Genomic DNA, 17,023 nt, shown 5'->3' with positions numbered 1-17,023 from the left:
ATTTATGAAACGTGGTCCTTGGAAGAAAAGAGAAGGTTGTAGCCTTCTGTAGGTAAGCACCTATGTACTAGTACCTCAGCTAGTACAAGAGCTAAGGGGGTTGTAGCTCCCTCCCAGGAGAAGCTGGAGAACGAGAGAAGGTTGTAGCCTTCTACAGGTGTAACTTGCATACTGGTATAAGATTGCACCAGTATAGAAACATTGTAAAAAGAAGTTTCTAATTAAAAGAAGATAGAGACGAATTGCAGCAGGTGGTTTTCACCCACATTGGGTTTCCACCTTATATCTTGTGTTCTTATGTGTGTCTGCCTGTTCTGTTTACTATTCCTGGTTACTGTTTATATGGTTTGATGCACAGATTAATGATCAACATCTGAAGAATAATTTAAATTACAAGCCTGCTGGTCATACGCTAGTTTCCTTAACTGTAGTTGCATACATTCATGGTTTTTACTAACTAAAGTAGCGTATACAAATCTGATTGTAAAATGAAAAAAAATTGACTTGATAATACTGATTCAGCCCCCCTCTCAGTATTATTTCCAACAATTGGTATCAAAGCAGGTCCTTCAGAAGAAGCTTGATCGCTTGAAGGAAGATCTATCATCATGAGAAAATACAAAAAAGAGGCATCTATTAGGCCACCAATCTTTGATGGAAGCAACTTTGTCTATTAGAAGGTAAGAATCACAACCTATCTTCAATCTCTTGGTACAAAAGTTTGGGATATTGTGGAAACTGGATACACATTTCCATCAGCAACTCCTACAGATATGGCTGGTAAGAAGCAATACAAAACAAATGCAAAGGCTGTCAATACTCTATTAGGGAGTTTATCTCAATCAGAATTTGTCAAGGCTATGCAGCTCAAAACCGCAAAAGAAATATGGGACAAGATCGTTCTGAGCTATGAAGGAGACGACCAGGTAAAATGTGCAAAACTACAAACTCTCAGAATTCAATATGAAAATCTCAGAATGCACAATGATGAAAGTGTGGCTAATTATTTCTTACGTATATATGAGATTGTTAATTGTATGAAAAAATTGGGTGAAGAAATAAAAGAAGTTATTTTGGTTGAAAAGGTTCTAAGATATTTGTCTTCTAAGTTTGAATCAAAAGTTTCTACCATAGAAGAAAAGCAAAATCTACAGAGCATTACCATGTCACAGCTACACGGGATCCTAACTGCTTTCGAAATGAGAAAAGGGGGACCATCGGACAGGTGAGAAGCCGCATTCAAAGCCTCAAGAAAAGGGGATTACAATGAGTCAGGACATATGTCAGAAGGAGAGGAAGAATCAAACTTTGTTAAGAACCTTCAACGGGGTTCTGGAAGATTCAGAGGTAAGCTACCTTTCAAATGCTTTGCTTGTGGGAGAGTCGGTCACTACGCAGCCAAGTGTCCTCATAAAGATAAGCTTGACAAAGGTAAGGAACCAATTAGATGGAACATAAAACATAATGTAAGTAAGAAGAGCTATTATACTCATGAAGACAGTGATGGATTTTCAATTAGTGATGAAGATGAACAATGTAATGATTATAGACTTTTGATGGCTTTTGAAGATGATGATTTCTTGGATGCTATAGATGAAAATGATCTCTATGAAGAAATTTCTAAACTTAAAATTTGTTTAGAAGAAAAGAGTATGATCATAGATACTCTGACATTCCAACTTGCTGAAAGGGAAAAACACAATGAAAAGTTAGAATGTGAAATTGTAGGACTTAGAAAAGATATTGAGAAAACAAAAGTTCTTAATCTTAGATTTGCTAAAGGATCTAAAACTTTAGATGAGATTATCAAAGTGCAGCGTTCTCCTCTAATCAAGACAGGTCTCGGATATTCTGAAGAAGCATCTCAGGCACAGAAGCCATCCACCTCCAAAAGTTATCTTGATGCAACAAGGAGAAGTGAATAGGTTGACCATCGACAACAAAGGCATAAAGCAGATCACCAAGTAAATCAGGGTCAATATACTTCAAGGATGAACAAAGATCACCAAGTAAATTGGGGGCAATCTACTTCAACGATAAACAAAAGCTACAACCAACCGCAGGTAAACCATTCTCAGTTTGCCTCAAAAATGAATGTCTATGGAAAATACAATCACTTGGATGGTAGGTTTGATAATCCTAGGAATTTCTTCAATGGCCAATGTTTCTCTTGTCATAACTTTGGACACAAAGCTGCTCAATGTGTTGCCTACAAGACCATCATGACTAGAGAATCTCAAAAACAAAGGAGTATGACTGGAATCATGAAAAGGACCTACAATAACTTTTCTGCTCTTGAAAATGAAATAGAATGTTCTATTTGTAACAACTTCAGTCATGAAGATTTTGAATGCAGGAGTAGGTTTCGGCAAACAACTCAAAAGGAGCAAGCTTCATTGAGTCCCAAAACATGGAGAAAGAAAGAACTGCAACCAAAAAGATGTGGTATAGCCTTATATGTGGAAGGACAAGACAATCAATGGTACATCGACAGTGGATGCTCGAAACATATGGCAGGTGATAAAGAAAAACTTCAGTCATATAGTGCCTTAGAAAAGGAAAGGAAGGTCTCATTTGGAAATGACATCCTTGCACTCATAAAAGGTAAAGGTTTTGTTCTTTTGAAAGAAAAGGTCAAAGCTGGAAATGTTATGTATGTTGATGGCTTAAAGCATAATCTATTGAGTGTCAGTCAAATGTGTGATCAAGGAAATGAGGTAATATTTCGATCAAATGGATGTATTGTTCGTGAGCTTGATACAGGAGAAACACTGATCGAGGGCATAAGAACTCCAAATAATTTATACATACTTAAGGGAGAATAACAATAATGCTATCTAAGAAAGAATGATGAACACTCGCTATGGAACAGAAGATTGGGGCATCTAAGCTTCTCACAGATAAGGAAATCATGCAAACATGAGGCGGTTCGTGATCTCCCTGACATCAGAATTCCAGACAATACAATAAGCAAATCATGTTAGTTTGGCAAGCAAACCAGAACTAATTTCCCCGAGAAGGAAGGATCAGCTAGTAAGCCACTTGAACTTGTCCATACTGATGTATGTGGTCCATCCAGGAAAAGGTCACCTCGAGGAGAAGAATACTTCATATTGTTCATTGACAACTTTTCCAGGATGTGTTGGATAGGACTTCTGAAGCATAAAGACGAAGCTTTCGAAAAGTTTAAAGCATTCAAAGCCTTGGTTGAAAATGAATCAGATCGCAGAATCAAATGCCTTAGGTCTGATCGAGGAGGGGAATTTACCTCAGATGAATTTTTCGATTTTTGTGAAGAACATGGAATAAGAAGGGAATTCTCTACTGCAAGGACTCCTTAGCAAAATGGAGTAGTGGAAAGGATGAACAGAATGGTTCAACAAATGGCTCGTGCTATGCTTGATGAGTCTAGAACTCTCGCAACCTTCTGGGGTGAAGCTGCATTTACTGCAGTTACTATTCTCAACAAGACAAACGTCTGGGTGAACAACACTCAAACTCCTCATGAACTTTGGTATGGTAAGACTCCCACGGTAAAATACTTCAAAATTTTTAGAAGCAAATGTTACATCAAAAGTACTGATGAAAACCTTGGCAAGTTTGAACCTAGAGCAGATGAAGGCATTCTCCTTGGTTACTCTCCCCACAGGAAAGGATATAAGTGTTACAATAAAAGACTTGGAAAAATTGTTGAAAGTATTGATGTAGTGGTTGATGAAGAAGGAAACATTCCTAGGCAAGTAAAATCCGAATATTTAAAAGATGATGAGGACTATCCTTCAACACCAAATCGGACTTATGATGAAGAAGACACCCATGAGGCACCAGAAGAACAAACAAGGATAGAAGAAAAGAATCCATCTAGGTACGTTCAGAAGAATCACCCAGAAACTCAAATTTTGGGGCAGAAAGAGGCAGGTGTACAAACAAGAAAAAATATTTCAGAAGCATCAAGCTATCTAGCATTGCTCTCATCCACTGAACCAAAAAATGTAAGTGAAGCATGCAAAGATGAATGATGGGTCAAGGCCATGAATGAAGAACTTGAGCAGATTGAAAAGAATAACACTTGGGAGTTGGTTCCTAGACCAAATGATAAGAATGTCATAGGGACAAAATTAATGGATATTAAAAAACAAGCTGAATGAAAATGGAGATGTTATTAGAAACAAGGCCAGACTTGTTTGTAAAGGGTATGCTCAACAAGAAGGTATAGACTTTGAAGAAACTTTTGCACCGATTGCTAGACATGAGGCCATAAGAATGTTCCTTGCTCTTTCTAGCTTTCAGAAGTTCAAAGTATTTCAAATGGATGTGAAATCTGCCTTTTTAAATGGAGACCTAGAAGAAGAAGTGTATATTGAGCAACCAGATGGATTCATCCTTGGAAATGATCCAAAACTTGTATGAAGACTTAAGAAGGCACTCTATGGTCTTAAACAGGCTCCAAGAGCTTGGTATTATCGTCTGGACAAATACCTCCATCAACAAGGTTTTTCAAAAGGATCAGCAGATAGCAATCTATATATAAAAATTGATAATGATAAATTGTTAATACTTGTTGTGTATGTTGATGATATCATCTTTGGTAGCAATGAAGAAGCCATGAGTCAAAAATTTGCCTTGGTAATGCAGAAAGAATTCGAAATGTCCTTGCTTGGTGAGCTGACATACTTTCTTGGTTTACAAGTCCAACAAAATAAAGACGGTATCTTTTTATCACAAACCAAGTACCTCAAGCAGATCTTGAAGAAATATGGCATGGAAGATTCGAAACCAGTATGTACCCCTATGGTAACAGGATGCAGCCTCAGCGCAAATGATGAATCAGCAGCAGTACATCAACCAACCTATAGATCCATGATTGGTAGTCTACTCTATCTGACAGGTACCCGACCAGACATCATGCATGCAGTAGGAATAGTTGGAAGATTCCAGGCAAATCCAAAGGAAGCACACCTTCAGGCAGTTAAGAGGATTTTCAAATATCTTCAAGGAACACAAAACTATGGCTTATGGTATCCTAGAGATATAGATCTCACACTTCATGCATATACAGATGCAGATTGGGCAGGAAGCGTGGATGATAGAAAAAGCACTAGTGGTGGTGCATTCTTTATGGGTTCCAGACTAGTATCTTGGTTCAGCAAGAAACAAAGTTCAATTGCTTTATCTACAGCTGAAGCAGAATATGTGGCTGTTGCATCTTGCTGCACACAACTCCTTTGGATGATGCAAACTTTGCAAGATTTTCAAATCACTTGTACTCCACCTATCTCCATTTTATGCGATAATACAAGTGCAATCAGTATTTCAAAGAATCTTGTCATGCATTCAAAGACCAAGCACATACCTATCAAGTATCATTTTCTCTGGGAACAAGTGCTTGAAAAAAAGGTAAAATTGGAGTATGTTCCCTCTAAGGAATAGGTTGATGATATACTCACCAAACCACTACCCAAGGAGACATTTGAATACCTCAAACAGAAGCTGGGAGTAGTTGATGCATCATCTTGCTGTTGAAACTTATCTGTTTCAGAGAAAAGTGGTTGTACGTGATTTTCATGAGGAGCATCCGCGTATATACGCCTGTTTTTGTTGATACAGGCGCGTATATGTTGATTTGAAGGAAATTAGTGGGCCAGAATCAGGATGAAAAAAGTCTGATATGGGTCTGACAGAGACCATCTGACACAAGTTTATGGGGGAGCATATACACTTCTAATAATGCATTGTTGGCATTATCTTAGAAGATCTTGGATTAAATTCACAGTTGTTTATGGTTTCAGGTGAAACAGGTGCAGAGGGAGATCATGGCTGTTGGTTTGAATGATGATTGACAGATGCGGCTAATGATAGTTGTTGATGGCTATCATAGTCTTGTTGTAGATATTTCGTTTCTATGTCATGTATTCCTTTTTTATCAAGGTCATGTAATGGCCTACTTTGGTTTCCCCAATATGCCTGGGATGGATGATGTAATGTTCTGGTTTTATCATGCGTAAACATTTGGAGTATCCCCACTTGGTTGGGTGGATGAGTCAATATTGGTATATCCCCACTTGGTTGGGAGATGGATGTATATATGAGTCTTTAGTGATAGGAAGGTTATTCATGATGTATAAAGTCATGTTCTTTCTCGTAGATCATCTTTTTGCAGACCTTGCCTACAGTCAGGGGGAGCATGGATAGCACAACAGAGCAGATAATTCAGAATGTACTCGGGGGAGCATAACCCTTTGCCCTTGATGACAAAGGGGGAGAATGACTTTGAGTGACTTGGGGTTGCCGTCAAGTCCAAAGGGGGAGATTGTTTGCATTATGATACAAGTGTTGTCCTTGATGGAAACTCACACAGATGACAGATCATAGTGCAAGAGGTCAGTAGCAAAGACTTGATGATCAGACTACAAAGAATGAAGAAAGAAATACGAAGGTTTACTATATACGAAGTCGCATACATATGCAGGTTCACTATGTACCAAGTCGTGTACACATGCAGATTCACTTTATACCAATTCGCGTATATACGCAGGTTCGCTATATACCAAGTAGTGTATACACGCAATTTCACTATATACAAAGGCGCGTATATCGTACACATGCACTTTCACACAAGGAAAGGCGCGTACATGTCAGAAAACTAAGTTTTGGGTCCGTGGTATTTGGACCTATGGTTTTGGACCTTGGTATTGCGTTCGAAGTATTGAACCCAGGTATTGGGTCCCTAGTATTGGTTCTAAATGGTTTTGGACCATGGTATTGAATAAGGCCTAAGACTATAAAAGGGGAAGGAAATCTTTAGGCAAAGGCACTCACTCAAGCATTGAATATCTGATGAAGAGCAAGATCTAGAATTGGGTTATGGTGCATTGCTGGATCTGAACCAAGGAGGAACCTGAGCGCTAAAAGATGGATAAGTTCTATTGATGGGTCATGATCTTAAGGCTTGAATAGTAGTATCTTTGTGTGATTTTGATCTGTTATATTTGGCGCATGATTTGATCTATAAATTTGATAATCTGGGTATAACTGATGTCTGAATAAGTGAAAAGCGTAAATTATCTTTTATAGATATGTACACAAGTTCGACACATTAGAGGCACGTATACACGCTGGTTCAGTAAGTGAAAATAGCGTATTCGCTGGTTGGCCTTAATACAGAAGCGTATGTATGCAGGTTTCTACATTTTGAAGTAGCGTACACCTCATGAAATATGTTTTAGCTACTTTTTTTTATTACTGTAGTGTTTTGGGTTCAAGATTGGTTTCTAGTTATTGTTACTGTATTTTGGTTACAACTTTCTGAGAAGTGATTGGTTGATTCAGTATTGGTTTGTACAAAGAAGATTGGTTGATGCAGATATACTTGATGTTTGATTGATGTTATTCATGGATCCAATCTGAAAATTTATTAAACGTGGTCTCTGGAAGAAAAGAGAAGGTTGTAGCCTTCTGTAGGTCAGCACCTATGTACTAGTACCTCAGCTAGTACAAGAGCTAAGGGGTTTGTAGCTCCCTTCCAGGAGAAGCTAGAGAACGAGAGAAGGTTGTAGCCTTTTGTAGGTAGCAGCCTGCCTACTATATAAGACTGCACCAGTACAGAAACATTGTAGAAAGAAGTTTCTAATTAAAAGAAGATAGAGATGAATTGCAGCAGGTGGTTTTCACCCACATTGGGTTTCCACCTTATATCTTGTGTTCTTATGTGTGTCTGCATGTTCTGTTTACTATTCCTGGTTACTGTTTATATGGTTTGATGCATAGATTAATGATCAACATCTGAAGAATAATTTAAATTACAAGTCTGCTAGTCATACGCTAGTTTCCTTAACTATAGTTGCGTACATACACGGTTTTTACTAACTGAAGTAGCGTATACAAATCTGATTGTAAAATGAAAAACAATTGACCTGATAATACTTATTCACCCCCCCTCTCAGTATTATTTCCAACAGTATGGGCATTATGAGTTTGTCATTGTTCCGTTTGGATTTACTAATGCTCCAATTATATTTATGTGCTTTTTGAATAATGTGTTGTGTCCATATTTGGATAAGTTTGTTATTGTGTTCATTGGTGATATACTCGTATATTATAAAAATGAGGAAGAGCATGCCGAGCATGAGAGAGCATCAATTGTATGCTAAGCTCAACAAGTGTAGTTTATTTCAGATTGAGGTACATTACTTGGAGCATGTGGTCTCCAAGGAGGGTATTGCAGTAGACCTAGAAAATATAAGAGCCATCATGGAGTGGGTAGATCCTAAGAATGTGCATGAGGGGAGGCCTTTCATGGGTTTGGTAGGCTATTAAAAGAGGTTCATCAGGAACTTCTCGTAGATTTCTTATCCTATCACATCATTGTAGAGGAAATGTAAGAAGTTCGAATGCAAAGAGGAGCGTGAGGCTAGTTTGAGCAGCTCAAGCAGTTGTTGACACATGCACTAGTGTTAAAGATCGCAGAACCAGGCAAAGAGTTTTTAGTATGAACAAATTCTTGCAAGAGAGGACTTGGTGGAGTCCTTATGTAGGATGGATAGGTGATATGCTATGAGTCTTGGAAAATGAATGAGCATGAACACAACTATCCCACACATGATGTTGAGCTAGCAGTGATTATACATTCATTGAAGATGTTGAGACACTAGCTTATGGCCAGGAGATTTACATTGATGAGTGATCATAGTTGTTTGTGATATCTATTTGACCAACCAAATATGAATGATTGGCAGGGTTAGTCGTTGGCCATGATTAGGGAGTTTTATTTTGAAACAGGGTACATCAAAGGTAAAGAGAATAGGGTGGAAGATGCCCTTAGCAAGTGAATACTGGAAAATCAATTAGCAACTATGAGCTCCTATGGGACAAATCTACAGGATAGGATCTTGTGGGTAGGTCAGCAGGATGTCAAATATATGGATATTGTGCACAGGTTACGACTGAGCATAGGTATAGGTACATGTACAGGTATAGGTACAGGTGATAGTACAAGTATAGGTACAGGTGATGGTACAAGTATAGGTGCAGGTGCCCAGGATATGGATTACTATCTTACAAAAGATGGATTGGTCTAATTTAGAGATAAGATATATGTGTCAGATAGCAGTGAGATCAAGAATATTATATTGAGGTAGTTTCATGCGAAACCTTATTCAGGTCACCCAGATTATTAGAAGACACTGACAAATGTGAAGAGATCTTACTATTAGACAGATTTCAAGAGGGATGTAGTAGAGTTTGTGGCTAAATGTTTTGATTGTCAGTGAGTGAAAGAAGAATGTAAGCATCTAGGTGGACTACTACAACTGATTGCGATTCCATAGTGGAAATGGGAATTCATTTCCATGGACTTCATCACCGAGTTGCCGGAGACAGTGAGACAAAATGATTCCATCATGGTTATTATGGACAAGTTGACGAAGGTTGCACATTTCATTTTGGTGAAGTCTACATTCTTAGTTAGTGACATAGCATAGGTATTCATATGAGATGTGGTTAGATTGCATGGTTTTCCAAAGAATATCGTTTTAGATAGGGATGTGAAGTTCACTTCCAAGTTTTGGAAGGAGCTATTTGCAGGTCTGGGCATAGAGTTGGCCTTTAGTACGGCTTATCATCCATAGAGAGATGGACAGACAAAGAGAGTCAACAGGATATTGGAGGACATGTTGAGGATGTATGTGATGCAACAACAACAGAAGTGGGAAGAGTACCTTCCACTAGTTTATTTCACGTACAACAATGGGTATAAAGAATCATTGAGGATGATTCCTTTTGAGGCATTGTATAGGCAAAGTTGTAACACTCCCACAAGTTGGAGTGATCCGGTGAGTAAGGTATTGATTGGACTAGATATGTTGGCAGACATGGAACAAGAAATGTAGGTTATAAAGAGGAATCTAAAGGGAGCATAGGATAGGTAGAAGAGTTATGCAGATAGGAATACGTTTTTTAAGGAGTTCAAGGTTGGGGAACATGTGTACTTGCACATCAAACTGAAGAAGAGCTCCTTACAGATTGGATCATGTGTAAAGATGACACCATGGTTTTGTGGACGCTTCAGCATTGTTGAGAGGATTGGGCCAGTAGCCTATCGACTTGCACTGCCTTCGACAGTGAAATTCCATGACGTTTTCCATGTATCATTGCTTAAGAAGTATGTTAAGGATGTTTATCATGTGATTGACTGGTCTGTATTACAGGTGGAACCAGATGGAGAATTCCAACTGAAGCCTTAGTGTATATTGCAGAAAAAGGTGCTCATGCTCCAGAACTGAGAAATCGAGCATGTTAAGGTGTAGTTGAAGCACTTTGGGCTTGATGAAGCTACATGGGAGATGACGGATCATATGCGAGTTATGTATCCTTCCTTTTTTACCAGTTGAGGCAAAGCATTTTGGCCTGATGTTTTGGTATATATCTTGATGTATGTCTTGGTATATGTTTTGATGATGTTGATTTATGTACATATGTATATGGATGTAAATACTGCCATGAACTATGATATAAATATCCAATAAGAGTTACGGGTTTCATGTCATTATGAGGTTATGTTGTTATGTTTCATGTTGGTTTGCTTCTTAGCAGGTTGATCATTGTAAATACTGCATCGAGCTAAGTTATAAACCCCCATCAGCAGTATATATTTTGCTACATTAGTTTTGTGGTTATAAGTGTTGTTGAACACTGAGGACGGTGTTCCCCAAGGGGAAGGGTTCTGTAACATCCCTAGTGAAATGAAAATTCCATGTAATAAAGTAAATAAAGGCAAAATAATAACCATGGATGATGGGACACTTATTCCAAATTTAATGTTGAGAAAAATCCTAGTGATGAGGATCACTTGTGATTGTTTATGGCTAAGGAAATTGGCAAAGGAAACAACTAAGGATTTGGAAAGGAAAAATGGCATTTTTGGCACATTTAATTATGAAAATAATGGAAATTAGGAGAAACGGGAGGTGAAAAGTCACAGGTTGCATGTGAGGAGGAAAATGAATGAAAATGATGGAAAATGAAGAAAATAGAGGCCTCATTCATAAAAGGGCTTCCGAGGATCAGTTGGCAACCTTTTGTTAGTTCAGTTTTGGAGCTCTCTCATTATTCTGTCTCTCTCTTTCTCTCATACTCTTGGAGACTTAGAGTTTTCTTGGAGCACTCTTAGTGGGTGTGGCATACTTGGATTCTTGGAGAAAGAAGGTAGGGGAAGAGCAATAAAGCACAAGAGGAAATCAAGATCAACAACTACATCATATTTTCTTGCAGGTACCGAGTGACATATGTATTTTTCCTTCATTAGTTCTGGAATGCATGGAATATGCCTATGGATTTTTGGTTGTGATCTTTCATTAGCATGGAGGATGGTTGGTATTGACAATGGATTTCCTAGCCTTTCCATTTCCTGGATAACCATGGTGATTGCGTGTTTACCTTTATTGTTTTTTTTTTTGGTTGGTTCTCATGTTTCCTTAGCTTGGGTTGAGTTACTAGTCCTAGAAGCCCTGGTTGGACAAATGCTCTAGAAGCCTTGTATAAGTTGTGGGTTGAGTTACTAGTCCTAGAAGTCTTGGTTGGGCAAACACTCTGGAAGCCCGAGAAGGCTTGGATGGAGACCAATCTGATGATGGTTTTTTGATGTCCGACCATGAGGTGGAATCACTGTTTGATGGGTTGAGGTGAATGGCCTCTGTAAGCCCTATATGGATTTTATTGATGTGTTCTACGAGATCCCACATTCATGCTTGGAATATGGCACAGGAGTGAATGGCTGAGGAGATATTTGGCTTAGCCATTCTATGGTTGGGTGGAACATGGAAGTCCCATCCCGGGTTTGGATTTTTCATCATTAATGAAAGGTTATTTCTCATATTTCTATGAGAATTTTGATGGATTATATGTGGTCTATATGGTTTTACTTTCATGAGTGTTTCTACTGCTATTATACTGGTTATGTATGTGTTTTATGACAACAACCATGTGTGGCTCTCATCACGTTTTTACTTGTAATTGAATGATCAATTTATCTATGACCTAATGGATGGAATGACATTTAATGTGTTGAGGTATCAATGGTTATTAGCGATTCTCATCTAAGTATGAGACCCCAATGTTAGAATTGTTATTTACACTTGTAGATTACATATTCACGATACGTTTGACGAAATGCCTGTCATGGCTTGTAGGGGTCTAGTGAAGGTCTTGAACAAGTATTTTCTTTAGTATTGTCATTTCCCTGTTATTTTACCGATATGAAGAGATGGTTCAATTCTAGGCAGTGACCTGGGTTCTGGGCCTGAAAAAGTGGCTCAAATCCTAGAGTTGTTGGCATAGCACTGACAAATTTAGTCTCTGGTTGTTGGCAGGCAAGCCTATGAGAGTGAATTCGGGTTTTTGGACGTTGTCATGCCTATAGCATGAGAGCAACTGAGGCTTAAGTTATCTAAAAGTTTAGTGGGACCCAAGGGAAAGTTGTTTAAAGTATTGTATTGGTTCCTGGAGGTCATGTAGCTATTGTTGAATGTCTATATGGTGTGTTTCTATCAGTTCCACTTCGTTAACATGACTTAGGAGGTTGAATCATATCATAGTGGCCTCTCATCACATGTTTACCCCGATTGGCCGGTTACTTGGGTAGATGTGGGATGTTACGCAACCAACTCACAAAATAGAAGAAAAGATAGAGCAATGACTTCAAAATCAACCTCTTTGAGGGGGCAACCTCCTTTACATTACACACATGAACAATTCTTGGATGATACAAATGAAAAAACCTCCTTTCTATAGATAGGAGTCTAAGGGGTCATAACATAATCAAAGTCGACATAACAATAATACGATAAGGGCACAACAATAACAATAGTGGGCTTCTATGGGGCACAATAATAACAACATAGGGACAATAGGGGCACAACAATAATAATAAGGGCTACAATGACAATAATAATGGGAGAATCACTAGTATTATAAGGACCTAGCATGCTCCTCTCCTTCAAAAAAGTGTTTTCCTCAATGCTTGAGTAGTTCTGGATGCTTTTGTATAAAATTCTCTTCCTCCCATGTGGAATATTCAGTGGGTAAGTTCTTCCACTTGATGAGATACTCTGAAATTGATCAATTTCGTAGCTTTCAAGTTCTTGTTTCTGTGATTGCTTCAGGTTCCAATACGATTTTTCCTTCCTTGTCAATTTCTTGCAATATTTTTTGAACTGGGAGATTGTCACTTATAACCTTCTTTAAGCGTGAAACATGGAAAACGGGGTGCACTCGGGAAGATGCAGGAAGCTCCAATTTGTATTCCATAGTACCAATTTTTTGCAACACCTTGTATGGACCATAATAATTTGGTGATAATTTATTATCCTTAGCTTGCTTGAGGGACATTTGTTTATATGGTTGTAGTCATAGGAATACCTAGTCACCTATATCAAAAAAAATTTCACTGCAATGTTGATCTGCTTGTTGTTTCATTCTATTCTGCTCCAAAGTGAGGTTATGCTTTAAGAGTTGGAGAACTTGTTGTTGATGCTCGATGTGATCCTCCACTGTTTGAACCTTAGAATTTTCTCTTAAATATGATGTGATGGATAGTGGATGATATCCATAAAGTGCCATAAATGGGGTCATTTTTTTTGTAGTATGGAAGGAAGTGTTATACCACCATTCAGCCAGAGGCAACAATTTGATCCATTGTGTTTGTTTATTAGGTACAAAGAAACTAAGATATCCTTCCAAACATTTGTTTACTAGCTCAGTTTTCCCATTAGATTGAGGATGATAAGATGAGCTATGAGCTAACTGAGTACCAAGACAAGAAAATAATTCTATCCAAAAATTTCCAGTGAAAATGGGATCTGTATCGCTTACAATAATCTTTGGGTTTCCATCTAGCTTTTGAATTGTTTCCGTAAATGCAGTAGAAACTGTACCAGCTTTAAATGGATGAGATAATGCACAAAAGTGTGCATACTTGGTAAGTTTATCAACTACCACCATGATAACACTCTTTCCTTCGGACTTGGGTAAACCTGTGATAAAATCCATTGAAACCTCCTCCCAACATTGGCTTGGAATGGATAAAGGTTGTGATAAACCTGGGGTCTTAATTGTTTAAAATTTATTTTGTTGTCAAACCAAACATTCCACCAAAAACTTTTGAATATCCAATTTAAGGCCATCCCAAAAGAAATCCTTCTTAACCCTGTGGTAAGTTTTTAAAGATCCTGAGTGCCCTCCTAAGGGAGAGGTGTGCAATTCCATAAGAATCTTTTGTTTGATTTGGGAATTCTTACATAGGTATAAGATATCTTTGTACCATAACGAATATTTTTCCAGCTAAATGTATCAGATTTACTGGGATATTGTTGTAGCTTTTGAATGAGTGCCCACACTTCTTCGTCATTCTTCCGTTCATCGCTTGCTTCATTTATCCAATCTGGTTGGATAATAGAAATGGCACAAAGAAATGCTTCCACATCCTCATCCTTTCTTGAGAGTGCATCTGCCACAACATTTTTCTTCCCTTTTTTGTATATGATTTCAAAGTCATAACCCAACATCTTTGTGACCCATTTTTGTTGCTCTTCTGAAGATAATATTTGTTCTAAAAATTATTTAAGACTATCATGATCTGTTTTTACCTTGAAGTGTCTTGCCATTAGGCAGGGTCACCATTTATTAAGTGCATGTCATATTGCCAACATTTCATTCTCATAAATAGCTTTGTGTAAATACTTTCCAATGATTGGACGAATTTCGAAAGAAATGGGTCTTTCTTCTTGCATTAAAACAACACCATTTCCATTCCATGAGGCATCACATTCCACAATAGAGGTTTTTGTGAAGTCCGGTGTAGCTAAGACCAGTGCTTAGCACATTGCCTCTTTAAGATGTTCAAAGGCCTTCATTGCTTATGGAGTCCATGAAAATGCATCTTTCTTTAATAATTTTGTTAGAGGTGCTGCTATTCTCCCATAATTATTAACAAACTTGTGATAATACCTTGTCAACCTGAGAAATCCTCGTAGATGCTTTATGGATGTGGGGATTTTCCATTCCTTAATGGCTTTAATTTTGCTAGGGTCTACCTTAACACCTTCATGAGATACAATATGACCCAGATATTCCACCTCTTGTACTCCAAAGAAACATTTGGATATTTTGCATATAATTGTTTCTCCTCCAATAGTTGGAGCACCCTATCAACATGTTGAACATGATCCTTCCAAGGCTTGTTGTATATTAGTATATCATCAAAAAATACTAACATAAATTTTCTAAGGAAGGGTTTGAAAATGGAATTCATCAAACTTTGAAATGTAGAAGGTGCATTGGTAAGGCCCAAAGGCATGACCAAAAATTCATAATGACCCTCATGAGTTCTAAAAGCTGTTCTGGGAATTTCTTCAGTCTTCATTCTGATTTGATGATATCCTGAACGAAGATCCAACTTGGTGAAGTAAATTGACCCATGCAATTCATCCAATAATTCATCAATGATAGGAATGAGAAATTTATCTTTAATAGTGAGCTTTTTAAATTCCCTATAATCTAGAAACATGCACCATGATCCATCCTTCTTGTCCACCAATACTACTAGAGTAGAGAAAGAACTTTGACTAGGTTGAATTATACTAGCCTTTAGCATTTCTGCAACCATACATTCAATTTCACTCTTTTGAGCATAGGGATATCTGTAAGGCCTGTTGTTTGGAGGAACACTTCCTGGAATCAAATGAATAGCATGATCACGATCATGAATAGGTGGGAAGCCTTTGGGAGTCTCAAAATGATTGTCCAAGGCTTTTTAGAGATATGGAGAAATAGATGATTTCGATATGGGAACCTCTAGCGAACATAATTGTGCAATTATGCCTCATTGTTATTTCTTTAGAAGCTTTGTCATTCAATTAGAGTTGATCATATTTCCCGGTTTCCCTGCGATACCCCTTAATTAAACTTCCTTTCCTTCCAAAACAAAATTCATGAAAATTTATTGAAAATTAAAAGCTATTGTACCCATTAGAATGGAAAACATTGGGTTATTCAATACAGATTCTCCCATGGATAGCTTGATATTATATCACTTTCCAGAGCAATTTATGGTTCCTCCACTTGCAACCATCACTTGACACTCTGGTGTTGGATATAGGAAGCAATTTAATTCCTTGGCTATATTACAATGAATAAAATTATGGGTACTGCTCGAATGAATAAATACTATTACCTTTTTTTTCTTGATATGTCCTTCTATATTGATAGTTTGAGGAGTGGTAATTCCATCCAATGCATTACAAGATATGGTCAGATTCATTTATTCTTTCTCTAGGGTTTGTTCCTGGTCTATGTCCTCTTCTTTTGACATTTTTTGTTCCTTTTCTTCCTCCTCTTCACAATCTATGTAGAATAATTTCTTCTCAGCACAATTATGACCATTAGTGTATTTTCTATCAGAACTCTAACAAAGCCCTTTTTCTCCTTTTTCTTCCAATTGTTGTGGTGTCAACCATGTAGGTTGTGGAAGGCTAGGGGCAACAACACTTCCATCTTTATAGTTGTGAGTGGTATGATTCCTTGTTGCCATAATTTTGCTTTCCATTTTTCTTTCCAACCTAAATGCGTTCTCCAATGAACCAGGTGCCCAAAGGCATACCTCATGTTGGATGTTATCCTTTAAATTCTCAATGAACACATTAATCCTATGCTCCTCTGGAATATATTTTACCCTTATATTCAATTTTTGGAAGTCCTCAATGTGCTCCATCATTGAACCCTTTTGTTGGAGATTTATCAATTGGCTAAAAAGGGTGTTTTTATTTGTGTCCTCATAATGTGCTATCATTTCTTCTGTAAAATTTCCCAGGTGACAATTTGTTTATGAGAGAAAATCCATCAATAACATACAAACTGATATGGTTCCAAATATATAGTTGCAATGCGTAGCTTTTGTGTATTTTGTACATTATCAAGATCAAAATATTTCTCCATCTGTAGTATCCATGTTACGGGATCCTTGCCATCAAAG

The sequence above is a fragment of the Pinus tabuliformis genome, chromosome 5_1 (genome assembly GCF_031772625.1).
Source record: "Pinus tabuliformis cultivar Carrire ecotype Pingquan chromosome 5_1, CPIR1, whole genome shotgun sequence".
Lineage (NCBI taxonomy): Eukaryota > Viridiplantae > Streptophyta > Pinopsida > Pinales > Pinaceae > Pinus > Pinus tabuliformis.
Note: the sequence above shows the minus strand (reverse complement) of the source record.